Source organism: Gracilinanus agilis, chromosome 1 (genome assembly GCF_016433145.1).
Source record: "Gracilinanus agilis isolate LMUSP501 chromosome 1, AgileGrace, whole genome shotgun sequence".
Taxonomy (NCBI): domain Eukaryota; kingdom Metazoa; phylum Chordata; class Mammalia; order Didelphimorphia; family Didelphidae; genus Gracilinanus; species Gracilinanus agilis.
The window spans coordinates 434,869,372-434,893,586 of NC_058130.1; positions in this window are offsets into that span (position 1 = coordinate 434,869,372).

Here is a 24,215-nt window from a genome sequence, read left to right on the forward strand (position 1 = left end):
GTGAAATATATATATATATATGTATACATATATATATATACATATATATGTATATGTATATATATATATATATCACATACTTGAATATAAAAAAGTTTTCTTTCCCCTTATAGAATATAAGCTCCATGAGCACTTAGAGGGCACAGACTGTTTCATTTTTATCTTCATATCCCCATCTCTGATCACAGAGCCTGGCACATAGGTCTTATTAATAGGGTTTATTAAACTACAGTCCTTTAATTTTGTTTACTACATTTCCACATATAAAGAAAATATTAAAGTTAGTTTCACTGATGTCCTCTTATTAGTAAGAACATCCAAGGATAATAGGAATTAGAGCTAGAAAGTTCAGTGGATATCACTTAGTTCAAAACCTTCATTTTAGAGGTGAGGAAACACTGCCAGAGGGACAAAATGACTTGTCTGATAGATGTTACTTACAGCTGGTAAGTAGCTGGGTTGGAATTTGAATCCAGGTCTTCTAATTATCAATAAATTATACTTTTTGCTAAATTTCAAAACAGAATTCATTCCCCATCCCTTAAAACTCACAAAAGTGTTTGTTGTTATTGTTCCTCTTTCCTGCTTAGCAGGGGGAATTGAGATCTTCCTTAACAGAAGAGATTTATAGTCATTATAGTTTCTTCAATACATCCTCCACATACAAGGGGTCTGACCATGTCATTTCCCTTCTCTTACATAATCAGTGGTTCCATATTGCTTCTGTAATAAAATAGAATCTCCTTAACTACTCATTTCAGGGATTCTACCCTTAATGTCCCCTTTACATGTAGAGCAAAAATGGACTACAATTTATTCTCCAAAACTGAAATTCCAGATTCTGTTTCTATGAATTCACACAATCAATTAACAAATCTTTATGAAGCACCTACTACATACAAGGCATTATGCTGAGTTCTGGGGATATAAACATAAAAGTGAGATAATCCTTGCACTCAAGGAACTATCATTCTATAGGGAAGAGGGAAGTAAAATACAATGTGTATATATAGATAGATAGATATACACACATACATATACCAGTTTGTTTTTGTATTAGAAACATTTTTATTTTTGTTTTTTTCTTTAACTCAGGTTCTTATCACACAACTAATGTGGACTAGATTTTATTCAATCACAATATATTGTTCCAATCAATTTAAGCTATTATAATTTTTATGCTTTCTCTAGGAGTATCTTTTTGTTTACTTTCAGAAATATCCTTAAGTTCGGCTATCCTTCCTTCTCAAAGGCAGATTTTTGAAAATAATCTGAATTAAAAATCTATAAATTCTTCTTCGTTTCTGTTGTAATGTAGTAACTGGTCTTCTAATCCATAGCTGTCTATCAACTGAGTACAACACACAAAATGATTTCTGAGTGGAGAGGGCTCTAACAACTGGGAGAAATAAGAAAGGTCTCTTGAAGAAGGAGGTACTTGAGCTAAGCTTTGAGGTGGACAAGGGATTACTAGAGGTTAGGTGAAGAGGGAGAGTGTTTCAGCACACGTTGTCCTCTATATTGAAATGTCCTCCTCTTCATCTCTGTCTTTCATATTCATAATCTTCTTTTAAGTCTCTGCTCAGGTGCTACTTCCTCTGTGAAATCTTCCCTAATCTACCCTCCTCATCTAGCACCATACTGGATCTTTCCTTTGCCTTGTTAATCTCTCCCTCCTATTATAGATATTATATAGCATTCAGCTATCTAATCCAACTGTATCATTTCTGATCACTATTGCAACAATTATCCAATGGAAAGTTGCTACTAAATCCAGGAACAACCTTTTTTAATTTTTTTTTTAAAAACCTAAGACAAATCCCTAATAAGTGTGACTTAACTAGAAAGGGTGAAAGATAAAAATATATATTTAATAAAAGTCCTCTACAAATAGTCCAGTTAGAGAGCAATATGGAACAACACTCAAAGGGACATAAACTATGCATACACTTTGATCCAGCAATACCACTACTGAGTCTATATTCCAAAGACATCAAAGATAAGGGAAAGGACCTATCTATACCAAAATATTTGTAGTAGCTCTTTTGTGGTGGTGAAGAATTGGAAACTGAAGGGTTGTCCATCACTTGGGGAATGGATGATATAGAAGCACCTCAGGGCAGAACTTTGGATGAACAAGTTGTGCTATATGGTTGTAATGGAATACTATTGACCATAAAAAAATGATGAACAGAATGAGTTATAAAAGCAAAACAAAATCTGAAATGACTTATACGAACTGATGGAAAGTGAAGTGAGCAGAACCAGGAGAACAACATATACAGAAACAGAAATACTATACAATGATTAACTATCATTGGACTAAACCATTATCAGTAAATCAAGTTTTCAAGATAATGACAAGGGACTCGTGATGAAAAATATTGTCCACAGCTAGAGAAGAAACTGTTGGAGTCTGATTACAGATCAAAGCTTTATTTCCTTCATGAGTGTTTTATTGTATATGTGATATGTATCTTTTATCCCAACATGAGCAATAAAGAAATATATGTTGTATGAAAACAGTGATATAATCTATATCAGACTATTTCCTGGGGATGAGGGGTGAGGACAGGGAAAGAGAAAATCTGAATACTAAAATGTCAGAAAACAATTGTCAAAAATTGTTTCTACATGTAACTATAAAATAAAAATATATAAATATTTCCTTCATGAAAAGCAAACAGTCCAGTTAGATTTAGAGTTGGAGGGGACCTTACTGGTCATACAGTCAACCCCCTCTCATTTTATAAATGAACAACTGGGACTTAAAGAGGCTAAATGATTTTCACTAAAGTCACCCAGGTAGAGGTCTTGGGTTCAATCTGACCTCAGACATTTCCTAGCTGTGTGACCCTGGGCAAGACATTTAACCCCCATTGCCTATTTCTTCCCACTCTTCTGCCTTGGAATCAATGTATGGTATTGATCCTAAGACAGAAGGTAAGGATTTTTAAAAAATGAAAAATTAAAGTCACAAAATATTTATAGCTGTGCTTTTTGTGGTGGCAAAAAACTGGAAAATGAGGGTATATCCTTCAATTGGGGAATGGCTGAACAAATTGTGGCATATGCTGGTGATGGAATACTATTGAGCTCAAAGGAATAATAAACTGGAGGAATTCCTTGTGAACTGGAAAGACCTCCAGGAACTGATGCAGAGCAAAAGGAGTAGAGCCAGAAGAACATTGTACACAGAGACCGATTCACTGTGGTAAAATCGAATGTAATGGACTTCTGTGCTAGCAGCAATGCAATGACACAGGACAGCTTTGAGGGACTTATGGAAAAGAACACTACCCACATTCAGAGGAAGAACTACAGGAGTGGAAACACAGAAGAAAAGCAACTGCTTGAACACGTGGGTTGAGGCAGACATGATTGGGGATGTAGACTCAAAATGACCACACTAATGCAACTATCAGCAATTTGGAAATAGGTCTTGATCAACGACACATGTTAAAACCAGTGGAAATGTGCATTGGCCATGGATGGGAGGAGGCAAGGGGTGAAGGGGAAAGTAGGAGGATGAATTAAATTAAAATTAAAGCTAACCATGTTAACTTTTCTAAAAAATGAATATTAATAAATGTTTTAAAAAAATTAAAGTCACCCAGGTAGAAAGTAGCAGGGCTGGGATTTGAACTCAGATCCTTCAACTACACATTCAACATTCTTTCAGCTCTATCACTCTGCCACTATTGACATGGATGACAGTAGAGTTGGATTATGCTAAGGAGACAGTATAGAGGAGGAAAAAGAGCAGTAGATGGTTTATCAGAGGTTCAGAGTTCAAATAGTAGCTTTACCACTTTCTACTCCAGTGACCTCTAGCAAGTCATTGAATCTCTCTGGACCATAGTTTCCTCTATTATAAAAATAAAGGTATTCAACCAGATGGGTTCTTTTCTTCTTCATGTATATTATTCCAATTTGTGAGCTTGAGAACATAAATAATACCACAGGCTTATGTAACTTTAGAAAATGGAGCATTTCAGATCTAGTATTCTTTGTAACCAAGTATCAGTCTACACTTCCATTGTGGATAAAATGCAGAGTTCACACTAAATCACTAACCCTAACAGAAAGATGGTAAGACCTAGAAATTCTGGATCTTAAATGAAAGAATTCAAAAAGACAGTATTTTTTAAATTAACTTTAGAGGAAATCTTAGAAATTGATCATGGTTTTGAGTTATCCAGCCATTCTTGCCAAAGTCTTGAAATAATAGTGTTGCTGAAACAAAATGATTCTAGTCAAAAAAAAAAAAAAAAACCTAACAAACAATAAACAAATCACTTGAAAGAAGGCAAACCAATAGCAAAATGTGCAAATAGCATTGGTTAAATTTATTCACATCACATCAAACTAGAAATAAAAACATCTAAGCAATAAAATTTGTGGTTTCTTTGGAGTGACATTGTAGTCTTGGCATATTAATCATTATTATTTCATTTGAGCAATGATAGCAACAATCCAGACATTTTCACCCAGTATATATATATATAGTATGAATCAAAGGAGAGGCAGATAATTATACACAGGTAGTAGACACCAATTTACCAATTATATGTTTTTTCTAGTCTTGCATTTTACAGTGCACAGATATATCATATAATTATACCATACATTGTTAAAGGACATGATGTCACAGACATATTTAAAACTCCTCTTTAAAAAAAAATTCAACTGCCATACCAAAGCAAAACATCTTCCCAGCCTTCAAGATGTTCTATTCTGTTTATAGACAAAATTAATAAAAATGTAAAAGAATGGCAATTTAGCTCCAAACTTAGGTTATTTATTTACATTTTTTCCACAATACAGTGGAAAGAAGGCTCATCTAAAAGTCAGAAGAATTAAGTTCACATTCAGCCTTTACCATTTACTTCCTATGTTAGCTTAAGCAAGTCACCTAACTGCTGTAGCCTCCAGTTTCCTTACCTGTAAAATGAGGGGATTGGGCAGCTAGGAGACATAGCAGATATAGTGCTGGACCCAGAGTCAAGAAAATCTGAGTTCAAATTTGGGCTTAGACACTTAATGGCTCTATGACCCTAAGCAAGTCACTTAACCCTATTTGCTTCAGTTTTTTCATCTGTAAAATGAGCTGGAGAAAAAAATGACAAACCACTCCAGTATCTCTGCCAAGAAAACTCCAAATGGGGCCATGAAGAGTCAGATGTGACTGAAACAACCAAACAACAGGAATAACAAATGTCTTGTCTTAGATTGTGTATAGAGTATCACAATGAATTAATAAAATGCATTTAAGAGTTTACTGCACAAAGCACTGGAGTACATATATAAATGCTAGACAGTCCTTGGGCTCAAGGAGGTTATATTGTAGAAGAGAAGGTAACTAATTTAGGGTAGTGGTGGCCAGGGAAGGGGAATCTTGGTTTGGGAAGTTGAGCCATAGAAATATTAATCTATACTCCCTTTCCAGAAGCAAGAAGCAGAAAGCTGTCGGGGTATGTGTGGCAGAATATGGCAAGGCTATGGCCTCCACCTGCCTTTGTTTCACCTTTCCATTTTTATTTCACATTTCTCCACTTCAAACTTGTAACAAGGAACATTAGGTGGAAAGCTAAGTAGCTTAGTGGATAGACAGCCAGACCTACAGATGGGAGGTCCTGAGTACAAATCTGGCCTCAGATAATTCCTAGTCTTGTGACCCTGGGCAAGTCACTTAACACCCACTGCCTAGTCTTTACCACTCCTCTACCTTAGAAACAATACACAGTATCAATTCCAAGATGGAAGGTAAGGGCTTAAGGGGGCAAAAAAAATATTAGGGTGAATTGATTGTTACTGTCTATCTTCCAACTCTGTGATTTTGCACAAATAGTCTCCTACATCATTTCTATACTATAGCTCTGAAGGATCCTTCAATGCCTAGCCCTGGTATTCCTAACATACAAAACCTTCCCTGACATTCCCTAATTATTAGTACTGTCTCCCTCTTGAAATTACTTTATCCTTATTCATATCTGTGTCATATTCTTTAGTAGAACAGAAGATAGGGACCGTTTGTGTTCTTGTATCTCTAGCAATGCTTTGCACATAGTAGTCAATTAATATAATATTTGTTCAAATGGAATTAATTGGAGAAATAGTTCTCACATCTTATACAATAGTTTTCCATAATAGATTCCCATTCCCAGGCTTTCAGAAGTTGCGATACTCTCAGTAGTATTGCTGTATGGTTTGAATTTAAGTTGCTCTAAATCTTGGCCATAATCCTAAAATAAAATCTCTTTGAAAGGGAAGTCAACTAGAGGTATACACTGAAATCCTACAAATATAGCCCAGTCAGTACCTAAGCTCTGAGCTTACATGGTCTAGGTTCAATTTTGGGGGAGCAACATTTACAAACCTTTCTTTTCAGCCTCTACCCAGGGCTTCCCCTGGGAATGCTAAAATTTAAATAATTTTGTCCTCATCTCATTGTCTTCAGTTTCCTTCCCTTCCAGCACTAAGCTAACAAAGCTTAAAACTTAGAACAAGTTTGTGGCATATATCAATGCAAAAAGGGCTGGAAAATCAAGCCATGTCCCAGTGCCAAGAGCCTTCACCGATGGGAAAAAAAATGTCTAATGAAATAGGGGAAAGCCCTCTGAATTTTGACTCATCCTTGCTAGTGTTTGTAGAAATTGTTGATTGGGAAAAAACACAGAACTACCAAAGCAGTCAGAAAAACCACTGTTTAATCAGAATAGGGATAAGGTCCAATATTTGATCCTTTACTCAGTGTGGCACCACTGAAACTTACAGGGTCTACACCCTAGACTCTGGGGACTTTATCCCTGGGAGTGCCACCAAGCTGGATGATGATTCTGAGGAGCCATTAAAGTTTGGAAGCTTAAATACCTTTCTTAGGAACATGGGGACTAAGGAGGAGAGGGATAGTTATTGACTTTACAATGGCAACAAAGGAAAATGAGGAGTTCCAGACAGGAATAACAGTGAAAGACTGATGCTTTACAATGGACACAAAAGGGAAAGACCCAGTCAAGGGCTGGTCCATCTTGGTAAAGGACTTTAGCCAAAGGGAAGAAACCATTGGGGCAAAAGAGATACTTAGCATCTGACCGAATTAGTCATCCCCACCTAAACTCCTTTAAGGTCCATTATTAGTTTGAGACTAGTGAAGTTGTGATTCCTTCTCAGGGAGGAATTCAATTATGACAAGGTCAAACTTGAGGCTTTCACCTTCAAGCTAAGTAAACTAGGGTTCATTAAATCTTTCTAGGCTACAAGTTTGGGGGCTTCTAGATTCCATGTCAACAAAATATAAAGCCATTGCTGCTTCTAGAAACGTCCTAAGTGTTTGGCACAAATGGATCATTCTTATTTCTCCTTAATCCACTTGAGGAGAGTCTGTCATTCATTTACAAAGAAATTCTCACTTTTCTGTGACATCCACTACTCCAGCCTCCTAAACCCTCTTACTTTTCTTCTGTGTGGTATTGGATTCCATGGAGCCTTCTCTGAAGAAGTGGCAATTTTGGACCTGTCCATCTCTAAGCTGGAAGGAAAAAGCTTTGTTTCAGCTAGAAAACAAAGTGCAAACTCTTTGAGAAGAGATATTCTAGTGATCTCTTTCCACTGTCCACACCTAAGTATTCAGTCCATCGAAGATGCAGGGTGACAGAGTTAATGTATTTTGCAATGAGATCCTTAACTCTAAAGAAATTGGACACAGAAATTGAAACTGGAAGTAGTTGACCCCAGCCCTTAAGAGGGAGGGAGGAATGTCTTTTATCCAGCAGGGCCAGAATTAGAGAATTATGGAGTTTATTGATTTCTAGCCTTTCTCAAGTATGAGGATCCCTTTTTGTGTCAAAAAATATTCACTGACTTTTAATTAGAAGATGATATGATTCTATAAAAAATAAACTAATATGGAAATGGGTTTTGAACAATAATACATGTATAACCCAGTGGAATTGCTTGTCAGCTCAAGGAGTGGGAAGGGAAAAGGGGAGGAAAAAAACATGGATCATGTAACCAAGGAAAAATATTCTTAATTAATCAATATAAAAATAAACCTAGTATCCATTGAGAAAATCTATGACAAAAACAACTATGAAGTTAGTAATACTTTAAAATGAATATATGCTAGCCGAGCTCTTTGTAGTGGCGAAAAACTGGAAAATGAGGGTATGTCCTTCAATTGGGGAATGGCTGAACAAATTGTGGTATATGCTGGTGATGGGATACTATTGTGCTCAAAGGAATAATAAACTGGAGGAATTCCATGTGAACTGGAAAGACCTCCAGGAATTGATGCAGAGTGAAAGGAGCAGAGCCAGAAGAATATTTTACACAGAGATGGATACACTTGGTAAAATCAAATGTAATGGACTTCTGTACTAGCAGTAATGCAATGACCCAGGACAATTCTGAGGGATTTATGGAAAAGAACGCTACACACATTCAGAGGAAGAACTACAGGAGTGGAAACACAGAAGAAAAGCAACTGCTTGAACACATGGGTTGATGCGGACACGATTTAGGATGTAGACTCTTAATGACCACCTCAGGGCAACTATCAATAATATGGAAATAGGTCTTGATTGATGACACATATTAAAACCAGTGGAAATGCGTGTTGGTTTGGGGGGGTGGCATTTGCGGGGGAAGAGAGTAAGAACATGAATCATGGAATCATGGAAAATTAAAAAAAATTCAAAGTCATATAAAAAAATAAAATGAATATATGCTGTACCAATTACAACAGTATCTATATACATTTGAAAAACTAAACACATATATTTATTTCCACATTAGTTCATTTTTTTATAGAATAATCTCATCTTCTAATTTAAAATCAGTGAATATTTTTTGACACAAAAAGGAATCTTCATACTTGAGAAAGGCTGGAAATCAATAAACTCCATAATTCTCTAATATATACACATAGTTCTGGTTCTCCTCCCTACTTATCTGACTATTCCTTTTGAGTCTCCTTTTCTGGCTCTTCAATTCAGGTCCTGCCTATTCACTATAGATATCCCAAAACACTCTGTCCTGTGCCTCTTCTCTACTTCTTTATGATTTCACCTGGTAATCCCATCAGCTTCCTCAGACCCTAAGGTAAAATCTAAGTGACTAACACAATGGGCAGCCTGTCAGTCTTGCAAGCTGAAAGTCCTGAGTTTGATCCCTGAAAGGGGGATGTAGTACAATGGGAGAAGTTTCTAAGGCAAAAGAGTTGCTTGGCTTTTACCTTAGGGTCCATTATTCAGTCTGCAACTGCTAGCCTGAGTTTCCCTTCAGGGTGGATTCTCATGGGACCAGGGAACAAGCACAAGCTTTGGGGGTCTCCAACGTACAAGCTATTCCTAAAACTTGGGGTTCATCAGATCTCATTAAGCCTCAAGTTTGGGGTCTCTAGATTCCACCTGGACATCTCTATTCCGATGACTGCTATATCTACTTATATAGGCACACTACTTTGTTTTACGAAATTCCAAATTGACCCTAGTCTCTGATCATGACTGACCCTTGTCCCAGACTGACCAATAAACTCTGAAGGACCTCTTGATCACCCTATACAGAATTAGCAGCTAGAATCAAATCTTTAGTACCCTTTTTGTCTTCTTAGTTTCTCCTATTATATCAGGCTGCTTTCAGGCACTGTAGCCTCTGGCTACAGCTTCTTTCCCAAGCTGTTATTTAACCAGTCAGTTGTCTTTCTTTTCATATACTCCCTAAAGTATATAGAAGACCTCAAGTTCTACAGTTCAGTGGAAATTCCCATTATTGGAGTATTTCCTGAGACATTGGTCACCCTAGAGTGGTGGGCTCTGTGTGATGGTTGTCTTTCCTCACTGTCCTGACTGAAGATGGGTTCTAATATAACTAGTTATGAGTAATTATTTAGGTTGACAAGCTCTAACCTTTTTCACATTTCTAACTGTTTACTAGATATCTCAAACTAAGATGTCTCATAGATATCTTAAAGTCAAAATGTCCAACTGACTCCTTTATTTTTTCCCAGAAAACCTTCCCCTCTTCCTAATTTTTTTCTTAATTTTCCTAATTAATAGTCAAAATATACTCATCTTCCTAATCAACCAGGCTCAAAACCTAAGTGTCATACTTATTTTGCCACTTTTTCTCACTTCCCATTTCTAACCTATTATTGCCAGGTCCTATCAATTCTACCTTTGTAACATCTCTCACACATGTCAATCTTGGGGCTTTCGCCTTTAAGCTATGTAAACTGAGGATCATTAAATCTTTCTAGGCTTCAAGTTTGGGGGCTTTTAGATTCCACACTGACACCCTCCCTCTCTCTTCTGTTGCTGCCACTCAGGCCCTCATCACTTCACACATGGACTATGGCAATAGCCTTCTGGTCAGTATCCCTGCATCTTCTCACCCTGTTCCACACACTCCAAGATCAAATATAAAATATTCTCTTTGCCATTCATAGCACTTTAAAACCTGGCCCACATCTATGTTTCCAGTCTTTTTTAACACAGAGCTCCTTTATTCACACAAACTGTAATCCAGTGACTCCAGCCTCCTTGCTTTCCTTCATGCAGATCACTCCATTTTCTGGTATTTTCCCTGGCTGCTCCTATTCCTTGGCATTCTCTTCCTTCATATCTTCATTTGACCTTAGAGATCCTTGGAATCCCAGATAAAAACTCCACCTTAAACAAGAAACTTTTCATTATTCTTCCTAGGGCTAGTCCCTTCCCATTGTTGATTATTTCCAATTTATCCCGTGCATTAATTTTTTTTATATATATAGTTGTTTGCAGGTTGTCTCCCACTTTAGACTATGGTCTCCTTGATAGAAGAGATTTTTTTTTTTTTGCCTTGCCCCACAGTGCTTAACAAAGGGCCTGGTTCATAGTAGGTGCTTTATAAATGTGTGTTGACTGACTGACAAAAAGATACTTCAACTATCAAAATAAGCCCTGGTCCAACTAGGTGGCTCAGGAGATAGAGAGGCAGGCCTGGAGTCAGGAGGACTTGGGTTCAAATTTAGTCTCATATTCTTTGTAGTAGTCTGAGACTGAGCAAGTCACTCAACCCCAATTGCCCATCCCCTTATTGTTCTCCTGCTTAGGAACATACTAGACAAAAGGTAAGTGTTTAAATAAACAAATAAAGATAAAGAAGAGCCCCCATCATTTCAGGGTCTTTAACAAAAGATAAAAGGTCCCCCTAGTTAAATGCCATGAGGCCTGGGAGTAAATTAGGAGGCAGAGAAGGGAGGTCCTGGGTTCAAATAAGACCTCAGACACTTCCTAGATGTGTGACCCTGAGCAAGTCACTTAACCCCCTTGCCTAGCCCGTACTTCTCTTCTACCTTAGAACCATTGGTCGGAAGACAAAAGGTAAGAGTTAAAAAAAAAAAAAAAAAGGCCCTGGACCATGCATCTAAAAACTTAAAAGCAACCAGAGAGAACCCAATGGAAAGCTGGCAAAGATCATTAAAGTAAAATAAAATTAATAAATTCCACTTGAATTTCATCTTCACTTTGCTCTCAGGGGAAATTGTTTACCAGGAAACTAAATAGAGAAACATAAAGAAACTATACAGAGAAACATAAAAGAATCTATGGATAATACAAGTGTAGAAAGATGAATAATGAGACAATACACTCCTTAATTTCTTGAGATCATTTTAGTTCTGGAGTATCAGAAAAGAAACCTAGTAATATTCTTGACTGATGATGAATATTGATGAATATGAAGAATGCAGGGAAGTATAGGAAGATAAAACCTGATGTGAAATAAAGTAAGCAAAATTTAGAAAGCAATATAAAAATGATCAAACCAATGTAAATGAAAAGAGCAATAATTATCTTCAGTGTAGTGTTAGCCATCTCAAGATATGGATGGCAAAAAAAGCAAAATGAAGCAAAGAAAATCATGCTGGACCTAGCATCACAGGACACTGGTTTAAATGTCAACTCTTCACTTCCTACATATGTGACCTTGGACAATTAAACTCTCTCGACCTCAATTTCCTCATATATAAAATGAAAGAGTTAGACTAGACAGTCTCTAAGGATCTTCCTAGCTCTAAAATCTATTATCCTTTGAATTTATTCCTTCCTTACAAGGAAACAGAGGCAATACCAGAATGCTCTCATTAGTAAAGGTAGGGAGGAAGTAGGTCAATACCAAGGTTACCCACTGCAGTAATATGCACTATTCCATAACAAGTACTCTAGAGAATTTCAAAGGAAAATGTAATGGGGGAAAATGAAAGGGGGAAAATCATTGCCATTTGGGAAAAAATGAACTAACCCTGTGACGCTGGACAATTCTCTCTGGCCTTGGTTTCCTCATCTGTAAGATGAAGGTGCTAGAACATATAATTTCAGGGTTTTCTTCTAGCTCTAATGTTGTAGTAATATGTGAACCATTGGGGGATTGGAACTCTTCACCCCAGATCATGGAAACTTGAATATTTCATGGAATATATAGGACCTCAGTGCTGTGGGCACTTCCTCCAGCTTTGTATATCACCCTCCTACCATACCTTCCCCATCTTGTGAAATTCTTGTTCTTGTCCTCCAATCGACCCTCTATAAAAGATCTGGCCAATATGCTGGAGGACTTCTTTTAGACTATTTAATATTTCCAGTCTTCTAGAATAGCACTTGTCATGTCTATTTAGTATCCCTTGGTCCTATTACATGATTGACCCACTTCCTCTTCTAATCATAGATTTCCTTGATAATAAATTTTATGGCATTTTACACTCATTTTTATGATGAAAAGTAATAATATAGAAATTGCTTTTCAAATCTTCAAGCCCTATATAAATTCTAACTATTAGGTATTATTACTATCCTGATGCCTATTAATGTCTTTCATGGGTTTCTCCATTGCTATTGGGGTCACCACCAAGTTTATTTATTTAAAGATCATAGTGTCCCATGATTCTCAGTCATAAGCATCAAGAGAGAGGAGACTGATGTTAAAAGATAGATTTTTTTATGTTAAGAAGCACCTTAGGATGGTTAGAAAATGCTATAGAATTTCAAAAGTGCATTCCAACCCACTGTTTTTTTCTTTTCAGTTCTGGGTCTAGCCCATTGTCCAGCTGCCAGGTCTGCTCAAAGTTAGAATACTAATGAACACATTGGTGGGCTTCTCACCAACTGCTTTTCTTGGGTAACCCAAGAAATACCCAGGAATATATCTTTGTAAATTAAATAAAGCTAGGACAAAGGGCGATTAAGTGGGAAAGATTAGAGGACATTCATTTTATAGGTGTAGCCTGAACTACACAATCTCTAAAAGTTATTTCCAAGTCTAAGATTCTATAATTCTATAAATGTATTCTATAGTGAATACAAATACATGTACTATCTCTTACTATATACTATACTATGAGATGGTCAATACTGCTGACCTTGCCACTTCCCTCAGGGAAAGTGCTTTAATTAGTTGTTCCTGGGAGCAGTGATGAATTTATGCTAAACCATTCTCCCTCTCTGGGCTAATTCCTTAGATAACCAAAAAGAAAACTTGTAAGGGATGAGCTAGCATTCTGTGACCCTTAAGAGGTGGTGATGCCCATCTTCAGACTGAACTTGACTTTTGGTTCAGTAGTACCTGAGTTAGCCAAGCAAGATATTGTAAGAGTATGTGGCATCAGCATAGAATACTGTCATATTTTACCCCAGAAAAAGAACACAGACAAGGTCTAAAATATTAAAAAACCCAACTCTTCAGAAACTGTGTCAACTGTGTTTATGGAACCCCAAGTTTGCTCCTGTCCCTTGGAACTTGCCTTAAGGGAAGACCCAGACTGACCTTGTCTTAGACTGAATAGTAAACCTTAAAGTACCCAAAGATCTCAACTAAGATAGAATTATTAGATATAATCAAATCGTAAGTATCCTTTTTGTCTTAGAAGTTTCTCCCATTGTATCAGAGGCCTCTTCCAGGTAATTCAACCCTTGGCTGGAATCATCCTTTCCTTAGTATCCATTGTAAATCATCAGCCTCTCCCAGGTAAGTCCTCCTTCCCTTGTGTCCATAGTAAAGTCAATTGAACCTTCATGTCCTTTATTCCCCAAAAGATATATAAGACCCGAATTCTTCAGCTCATTGGGAAAATCTCCTTTCAAAGTGCTTTTGTTTCTAGGAGACATTGTTCCCAGACTCCCAGAACTTTGTCTCTGTGTAGTATCTAGCACTTAACTCTGTGTAATGGCTGATCAGAGAGAGAGAGCACTGTCTTCCTTGCCCTGATTAAAGACTTGTTCTTTCTTAGGACTTTGGTGGTTCTGTTTTTCAAGGTTGATAACTGCAGAATGTATAATATTGCCAACATGAAGACATATGATTTTAAAATTTTTAGAAAGTTTAGAAAGAACAAACTTTTGTTCATTTTTTAATTTTTATTTTTAACAAATTTCCAGATAAGTTTTCTGAAGTTATATGATCCATATTGTCTTCCTCCCTTCTTCCCTCCTCCCTGGAGCTGACAAGCAATTCCATCTGGTTTGTACACATATTACCATGCAAAACATATTTCCATATTATTCATTTTTGTAAGTGAATAATCTTATAAAACCCAAACCCCAACTCTTATACCCAAATAGACAAGTGATAAGAACAAACTTTTAAACATCAAATTTATTCTTTCTGTGTTGGCATATTATTACCCTACCAAATTTCACTTCCTGAATTCAGCTATAAACTCACATAGAGCCAACGGGAAGAAAGGAGAAGGGGTTAAAAATGAAGAGTAAGTTTTTCACACCTGCAAAATTAACTAACAGCTGAGCTCATTTACCTCAGATGAACCGAAGTAATTTGCGTTTGCAATGGAATTGAAAGTGGAAAGTTGCTTCTATAAACTATATTTTTAGGAAAATGATGAGCAACTAAAAAATGGGAGGCAAGTATAGGGTTTCCAAGGAAAGGGCATTTGTAACTTTGAATATCCATTTGGTATACTGGGTTCTACTTTTATTTTTTCTTCTTTTTGTTGTCATTGCTGCTTCTGCATGCCAAAGGTAGAATTCACTTTGACTTTAAATAGCCCTTTTTATAGTAGCATCTTGGTTAACTGAAACTTGGACAATCAGAGCCTTTTAAGCAAAGGGTAGGATGTCTCAGTCTGAAACTGGAGAGACATGCTGATGCCAAGATTTAAAGAGGTATACTCATAGCTTCCTTTTTAAGAGTAGGGACGGAAGGAGAAGTTCCCCTCTTGAAAAAAAAAAGCTCCTGATATCACTTTGAAAAATTTTCCATATATGAATTAAAACATCATGGATTGCAAGTATTATAATTATAGCTAGCATTTATATAACACTCTAAGGTTTGCAAAGCATTTTATAAATATTATTTCATCCTTACAATGACCCTGAGAGTTTAGATGCTAATATTATCTCTATTTTATAGTGGAGGAAACTGATATAGATGCATAAGTGACTTGCCTAGGGTTACATACCTAGTAAATGTCTGAGGAAGGACTATGAACTGTGCTTTCCTGACTTAAAGACTTCATCCATTGTAACACTCAGTTATAGGAATCAGGATTAACTACTAAAAAAAAACCCTGAAATCTGGCAGCTAAGATATTTTCTTGAAGTCAGTTAAATAATCTTAATTTTTGATTCTTAATACAGAACTTAATTTTCACAAGTGACTAGTGCTAATGAATGACAAGTTAAAATTTTAGACCACTAAATATGTTGATTACCTTCTCTAGATAGTGTGTAAGTAGAAATTTTATATCCTTTAGACTTCATCTCCCAGAATTCTTAGCTCACCCCAAACTTCCCTTTTCCTTTCTGTTTACATGTGTCTTTTACGTGATTATATATAAGTTTTGGGTAATGCCTCTCACTCTCTCTTCCATGTAAGTGTTCGTGAAAGCTCCCTATGTTCTCTAGCTCTCTAGTTAAATATTAATAAATATTCTACTTTGGAGATATTGAATATTAATTTTAAAATCTACATTTGAGTATATACTCTAAATATGATGTAGTTTTTAGACTACAAATGTATATTCTATGCTTTTTTTCATATACTGCCTAATGCTATCACGAGCAATGGCCCATTGGGAATACCTGCACATATCTAGGTAGCACTACTAGACAGCTTGATGGACACTGTCCAAAGAAGAGAAGCATTAAAGATTCATTCCACACCTTTATGACCATTACCTCTTGACTTGAATAAAACCATATAAATAAATCCTATCCAAATAAGAGGAGGGAGGGGGAATTAATTCTCATTCTTTGCTTTGCCCTTCAAAGTATGAAGCTCTCAGACTCAGAAAATCTCAGATTTCTTCAAATGGGTTCATAGTTGGGTTTTTTTTTTTTGTCTGTTTCTCAAGTGGAAGGTAATTTGGCATTTGTATGAACATATTGCTTCTTAGAAAATGAATTTGTTTTGGTTCCAAATGACCCTGTGTCCTTCTAGCCTTGGGCAATGCCCAGCAAGTTGTTTGAAGCCAGGTGTACCTCCTTGTATATGGGCAGGTTTCCTGTGGTTTGACTTCCGTGGGGCAAGTAATCTAATAGCCTCTGGTTCACCCAACATAGCATATTGTTTCACAATGAGGCAGTTCCCAGAGCTCTGGCTGCCCTTTGGTTTTGAACCCAAGCATTGTTATAGTGGTCACAATAGTGGAAATATGCCAAAGTTCTAACATTGGTTACCCTTTCCCTTGCAGGTCTGTATTTGTATTCCTATTTGTACAACCTTCAACATCACTACAAAACAGAACAAAAAATCCCAGAAGTATGATAAAGGAAGATGAAAGGAAGTGATGAGCCTAGATCATTCATCTGATATTAGAGCATGAGGGGGCATTTGGGAGGGAAATGCACTTCTTCCTAACAGCGCTCCCTTTAGGCTGACCAACTTTAGGGTGACCTTGGATAGCCCTGAGCACCCCAAAGGTGTTATCGCTTAGGATATCCTCTACCAGGACTCACCTTCCCCCACTTCTGTGCCCAAAGCAAAAGTAATTGAATAGGATGGGTGCATGAGATGGGAAGAAAAAACACAAGATGGTTTGTCCCAGTTAAGATGAGCTCTAGAGCTTCCTTTTGGATAGAGATTGTGTAAGTAGCCAGAAGTGGAAGCATGGATGGTTCCTTTTTCCAAAGTTTAAATAGGGAACAGAATTTGATTTGTAAATTCCACAAATTGCCCTTCATGCAAGAATTTCCATTTATGGTTGTGATTAAAAAAGGCAGATATCAATTAGTTTTTAGTATCAATCTGGTTTTTGACAAATTTATACTTCACATATAGGTAGAATCTCACTGGGTGCATATGTTTTGTGATTTGAGGACAGAAAGAAAACAATTCCACTGGGTTATACATGTACTAACTCTCAAAACCTATTTTCATGTTACTTATTTTTTAATAATCTTTTCAAACCAAAACCCCAAGTCATATACCCTTATGAACAAGCAGTAAATCATATGTTTTCTTCTGCATTTCTACTCCCATAGATCTTTCACTAGAAGTGTGTGGCATTCTTTCTCTAAATCCTTCAGAATTGTTCTGGATCATTGCACTGCTATTATTAGCAAAGTCTATTACATTTGATCATCCCACAATGTTTAAGTTACTATGTATAATGTTTTTCTGGTTCTACTTATTTCACTCTGCATCAGTTCATGTAGGTCTTTCCAGTTCTTAAAGTAATCAACCAGTTCATTATAGGACAATAATATTCCATTACAATCATATACCACAATTTGTTCAGCCATACCCCAATCAAAGGATACCCCCTTATTTTCCAATTTTTTGCCACTACAAAAAGTGCAGCTATAAATATTTTTGTACAAACAAGTCCATCTCCATTTTTAAAAATCTTTTTTAGGGTACAAAACTAGTAGTAGTATTACTGGATCAAAAGGCATGCATTTTTAAAGCCCTTTGGGCATAATTCCAAATTGCTTTGCAGAATGGTTGAATCAATTCATAACTCCACCATTAGTATCCCAGTTTTGCTACATCCCCTCCAACATTTATTTTCCTTTACTGTCATATTGGCCACTTTGCTAGGTGTGAGGTAGCACCTCAGAGTTATTTTGATTTGTATTTCTCTAATCAGGAGGAACTTAGAACATTGTAACATATAATTATTGATAGTTTTGAATTCTTCATCTGAAAACTGCCTATTCATATCCCTTGGCCATTTGTCAGTTGGGGAATAATGACTTGATTTTTTAGCCAGTACCATATTATTTTGATGACCATTGCTTTATAGTCCAATTTAAGATCTGGTTCTGCTAGCCCACCATCCTTCACTTCTTTTTTTCATTAGTTCCCTTGATATTCTTGTTCTTTTGTTCTTCCAGATGAATTTTGTTATTTTTTTCTAATTCTATAAAATAGTCTTTTGGTAGTCTGATAGATATGGCAGTAAATAAGTAAATTAATTTAGGTAGGATGGTCATTTTTATTATATTAGCTCGTCCTACCCATGAACAATTAATGTTTTTCCAATTGTTTAGATCTAATTTTATTTGTGTGAAAAGTATTTTGTAGTTGTGTTCATAGAATTCCTTTGTTTGCCTTGGCAGAGAGATTCCCAAATATTTTATATTGCCTAGAATGATTTTAAATGGAGTTTCTCTTTCTAACTCATGCTGCTGATTTTTGTTGGAAATATATAGAAATGCTGATGATTTATGTGAGTTTATTTTGTATCCTACAACTTTGCTGAAGTTATTAATTATTTCCACTAGCATTTTAGTTGATATTCTAGGATTCTCTTATCTATCTTTTAAAATTGCATAATTGCTTATTCAACAGAGGTTAAAACAGCTCTGAAGAAAATCTTTCAGTTTCTCAAAAAAGATATTGCTGACTGAGAGAAAGCAAAATGAAATAAAAATAGAATGTTTTCTTGGGGAAGATGAAATTGCATAGTAATGAGATTCAGAGAGTATGAATTTAAGCTTATTTCTCCTATTACCTTGCTCTTCGCTCCTCCTCGATGGATGGAGATAACATTAAGATGGAGAAGGCTAAGACCATCTTATTGGTGTTTTCTTAGCCTCTTCTGAGAAGCATCATCCATTCTTCCTTTCTTTAGAAATGCTTAGGAAAAGGCTAATTTCCCAATGTTTTTCTTTGATCCTCATTTCCTTTTATCCTTTGTTTGGGATCAATAGATACACATCTATAGTCTGGTTCTAGTAGAATGTACATCCTTGAAGGCAGGACCCATTTTGTATCTCCAAGCTTAGCATAATTCTTTGCAGAGAGTAGGTAGCCAGTAAATATCTGTTGAAGTGAATTTTTTGGCTGTCTTTTCAGCTTTATTTCCTTCTCTTTCAAGCCATTAAAACATTTGTGACAACTCTGCATTGAGCAAGTCTATGTTAGTAAATGTTTAACAATCATCTCTGGGAAAAAAAAAAACAAACCTTGGCTATAGTTTTAAGTACAATTTTCTTTATTAAGATTTTCCATTACTTTCTTGTCTAGGTAATTAAAATAATATTAAATCAAGTACATATTTGTAGTGTTTGCCAATTTCTGAAGTGCAAGTGCTCACACTGAAAATTTAATAACTTCTTCTCCCTAGCTGCTTGTATCTGTCTCCAGGACATACCTGCATATTTCATATTTCTATCTATGTATATTACACTTAAGTTATTCTGGACTATTCTTTGTTTCACTAGCAAAATCTACATTTTTCCTTCCCCATGCCTTTATCCATCCTATTTATGACACAGGCAATATATAGAAATATTGAAAATATATTGGAAACGTTCCTCTCCCTCTCAGCCTGCTAAATTCTTACCCATCCTTTAAAGCCCAATTCAAAGGCCACCTCCACTAACAAACCTTCTCTAGTTTCTCTAGTTGATAACAACGACCTTTTTACCAGCCAATATTGTAACACTTTCTTTTGCATCTTACTAATGCATTTATATTGCTTCATTTCGTATTATAGTTACTTGGATATATGCCATGTAGATAATACTCATTTGTATATTTTTCAGTGGAGAGTTGATGAGGAACAGGAAAGAGATGCTGATGGAGGATTTATGGGAGCACATGGACCCAAATCACATATGATTAGAAAGGATGGATGGGTTGGGACCTACACCATTAGAAACAACCTCAAAGAAATCCCAGATCCATAGAGGTACGAAAGAAGTATACTTTGTCAGAATTTATCACAGTCTTCCACACTAACCAGAACATGTTGGTTGAACTGAATTGAATTGAATTAGACTAATTATGAAAATAACCTTCCTAAATATATTTTCTGATCCTCCAGCTTCCTTACAGTGTCTTATAGCTATAGCTTTTTGTCTAGATTCTTTCTTTGCTCTTATCATACAGCATGTTATATTCAGTTACATACATTTTTGAGTCCCCCTCTCATTAGATTATAAGCTTCTTGAGGTTAGGAATTATGTTGTATTTCATCTTGATTCCCCAGTGGCTAACAATGTCTTACACATAGTAGTTGCTTAATGATTTTTTTGAAATGACTAAGAATTGATGTAACCTAGAATTGCTATCTCCCATTTATGTTTTCTTACTTTTGGGGTAGGGCCTTGTGAGATCTCAAGCAGAAGGATAATGTCTTCCTCTTTTTCAGTATTGGAGCAACAGAATATCTATCACCTATCAGACCAATAGCAATAGCAGCAATAGCAAAGTCAGAATGGCACACAAGTAAAATAGAAAGACAGGGATCACCAGAAAGAATAAGCCTACTGGGATCAAGATTTACTCAATGGAAGTCAAATGAAAAAATGCAATACTTACAAAAAAAAATTTGCAAGTATCTGAATGAGTCTTGGATGTGTAAAAAGGAAATTGGAAGAAACCATCTAAAAATGTATATATTTCTATGGACAAGGGAAATGTATCAAAACTACATTTCCCTTGATCCAACATGGTCCAACTGGTTTCCGTTTCCGACGTCTTGACGCAGGGGAGCGCTTAAATCTCGTGGGTTAGGAGGGAGTGGCTCTCTTTTGCCAGCAAGCTCTCTTCTTTGGCGAGTAGAGGGCTTGGCTAGGAGGCAGTATGGAGGCGGCAGTTTTGAATGCTTACAAGCGCGTGGTCTAATGATTTTATCTATCAACATGGCTTTAATTAAAATACTAATTTATATATTTATACAAGCCTTTATCATTTTTTATATTAACAGATGTTATCAACAGTGTGAAAGTATTCTATGATTCTTTTTTTTCTTAGTACTGCCTTTTCTGTCCATATCTGATTTATGTTTGTATTCTAGGTACCTTTTTTTTTAATTATTTTTTTAAGCCCTTAACTTCTGTGTATTGGCCCCTAGGTGGAAGAGTAGTAAGGGTGGGCAACGGGGGTCAAGTGACTTGCCCAGGGTCACACAGCTGGGAAGTGTCTGAGGCCAGATTTGGACCTAGGACCTCCTGCCTCTAGGCCTGACTCTCAATCCACTGAGCTACCCAGCTGCCCCTATGAAGCACTTTTTAACAATAAAATATTTTTAAATTAAGGCATATACATTTTTTGGGTTTTAAGATACAATGCTATTGGATATTTAATAGACTAAAGTACAATGTAAACATCACTTTTATATGCACTAGAAAAACAAAATATTTATGTGACTCACTTCATTTCAATTTTTGCTTTATTGTAATAGTCTAGAACTGAACCAGTAATATCTCTGAGGTATGTCTGTCCTTCCCATTTACTTTCTGAAAGGCATTTACATTTTGTTTTGTTCTTTGGCCAATAGAATATGACTTCAGAAATGGCTGTGTCGAGTGTCTAAGTAGTACCTTACACCCAGGAGAGTAAGAGTTAACACTTTTCCAGAGATGCCAATTTCACTTTCAGGGAGTAGGTAATGTGAAGATCCAGCAGATGATTTAACAGAACAAACATCAGACTAGAGCAAGTCCCTAACAGTCATATCTGATAGAACCAGAGAATCATAAAACTGGATTGTCTCTCCTTATCTGTCAATAGAACAGCAAACACACAATGTTTTTGTAGCTTGTTCATTTCTGAGTTGTTTTCAATGAAGGAAGCTGCAAATCTGCCACAAAGGTCAAAAAGGGAAAAAAAGGGGGACAAGCAGATGGATGTTTGGTATCAGTGGGTATTGGAAGGCATCACATTTCTAAAGTCAGACATGAGAGCAGGTATACATACAAAAACTGCCCATATTTTCTATTGAACTACATTGAATGTGTTTTTGAGGGATATTTTATACATAAGACTACCCAGAAGTGCCAGTCCTGTGTTCATATTCACATAGTGGTTTCTACTGGAGGAAACAAAAATCTCAAAACTTGAATAATTTCTTGTTTTTTTAAAAAAATCAAACTTTTAATTTTCAATAGGGTACTAAAAATAAAATTAAATTTAAAGAAAAAATGAATATGGTTAGGAGCACCACTTGATAACCACAGTCAACCTAAAAAGGCCATTTGTCCCTTAAATTACTGTTTGTTCTCTTCATCCCACTCCACATATCCTAAAACAATTCATTTTCATTCAGCTACACAAATAGTTTCTAAGAGCTGTGGGAGTATATCAAATTCTACAATCTTAGCGCTATGGTAACAGCAGTGTGCCTTAATTATGACCTCTGTGTGCCATCAAAATATTCAGGACATTTGACTGACATTCATTTCTTTCCCTTTTCTTTTTCATTCAATTATCGCTTACTTTTAGTTAAGCAATGTGTTCGTTTACTGTTCTACCCCCTCTGGTTTATACGACAGCATACCACGGTCTGTCCTCCCAGTGATCTGCCTGTGACAGGTGCTTATGTGACACAGAGAAGAATAAGCTCTTCATTAAAACCCAAGCCCTGGATATCAGGGCAATGCATGAACTTGGAACATGACAGAGCCGACAGCATCTGTGCTGCCTGCCAAACAGCAGTCACGACAGCATCCTATTGCAGCATAATCAGCACTGATTTATCCTTTCAAGGTGCAATAATATCCAGTTTAGACAGTAATAGAGCCCAGAGGTGAGTGTTGGAAACTAATGCTGCATTATGATTGTCTTAGCATCTCTCTTTTAAAACTAAAAAATCTGTGACTGCTTTGGCAATGTGAAATTTAGCTAAAATGGCAAAGATGACTCAAACTGGTGATAGAATTCCTCTCATCATTGTGGATCCAGGTACATATATGTTGGGGGACGGAGTGATCTCCACAAATAATTTAAGGTGCTTTTTACCTCCTATGAAGTAACATTATAAATTCTGGCTTTGGTTAGTGATCATGATTTACAGTTGCATAGTGCTTTATAATTTAAAGTGCTCTCAATAGTAACTTATTTGATCCTCACAATTACCTTGTGACACATTCCAGTGTGTGCTGGCAGCATCCTTTCAAAAGGATGAGGGAGGAAGCTCCCCTGATCAGAATCAGAGATGCAACACTTAAGCTGAATTCATGAATTTAGTGCTCAGATCCTCTTTCTGTCCAAGTACCCAACCACTGACCCACACGAATACATCAGGAATTGTCACACTTGTGCTTCTGCTCACCTCTGGAGGTTATGCATCCTGGTACATGCACCAGAACAAAAGGAGAAAACCTGGAATTGTCAAGCCATTGTGGTGGGAATAGGGATGGCACAGTGGGAGTTAGGAGAGGTACTTCTGTGCCATTTCTTTTAGCCTCCCTTGACGGTGGTCCCAATTTCTCTCATTGCCATAGCTGTATAGAATATTGGCCAGATGTGCTCAGGTATGCTAGAACATCTGGTTCTCCCTGTCCTCATGCCTAAGCTTAAACTGAATTCCCCAGTGCAAGGCTTTTCGCCTTACTTAGAGTCTCCTGAGAGTCACAGTTGGGAGCCTGAAAGAACAAAGCCAGTGATGCCCTCTGAGAGTTAAACCATTAAGAAACTAGGGATGACTTCCCAGCTGTGTGACCCTGGGCAAGTCACTTGACCCCCATTGCCCACCCTTACCACTCTTCCACCTAAGAGCCAATACACAGAAGTTAAGGTTTTAAAAAAAAAAGAAACTAGGGATGTTTAGCTTGGAGAAGAAAATACTTGAGGCATGAGAGAAACTAGATGTGAGGGGAGAAACTTATTTTTTTTCAATCAGAGTTATCCCTGAATGTTCTTAATTGCTTGAGAATTTTTAAAAGGGACAATTGCCTAATGCCACCAGAACCAAAGGGGTAGATGCTGTTGCTGACCTTGCTTAATTCTAATATAACAAACAAGGCTTCTATGCATTTCTTGAGGAAAAG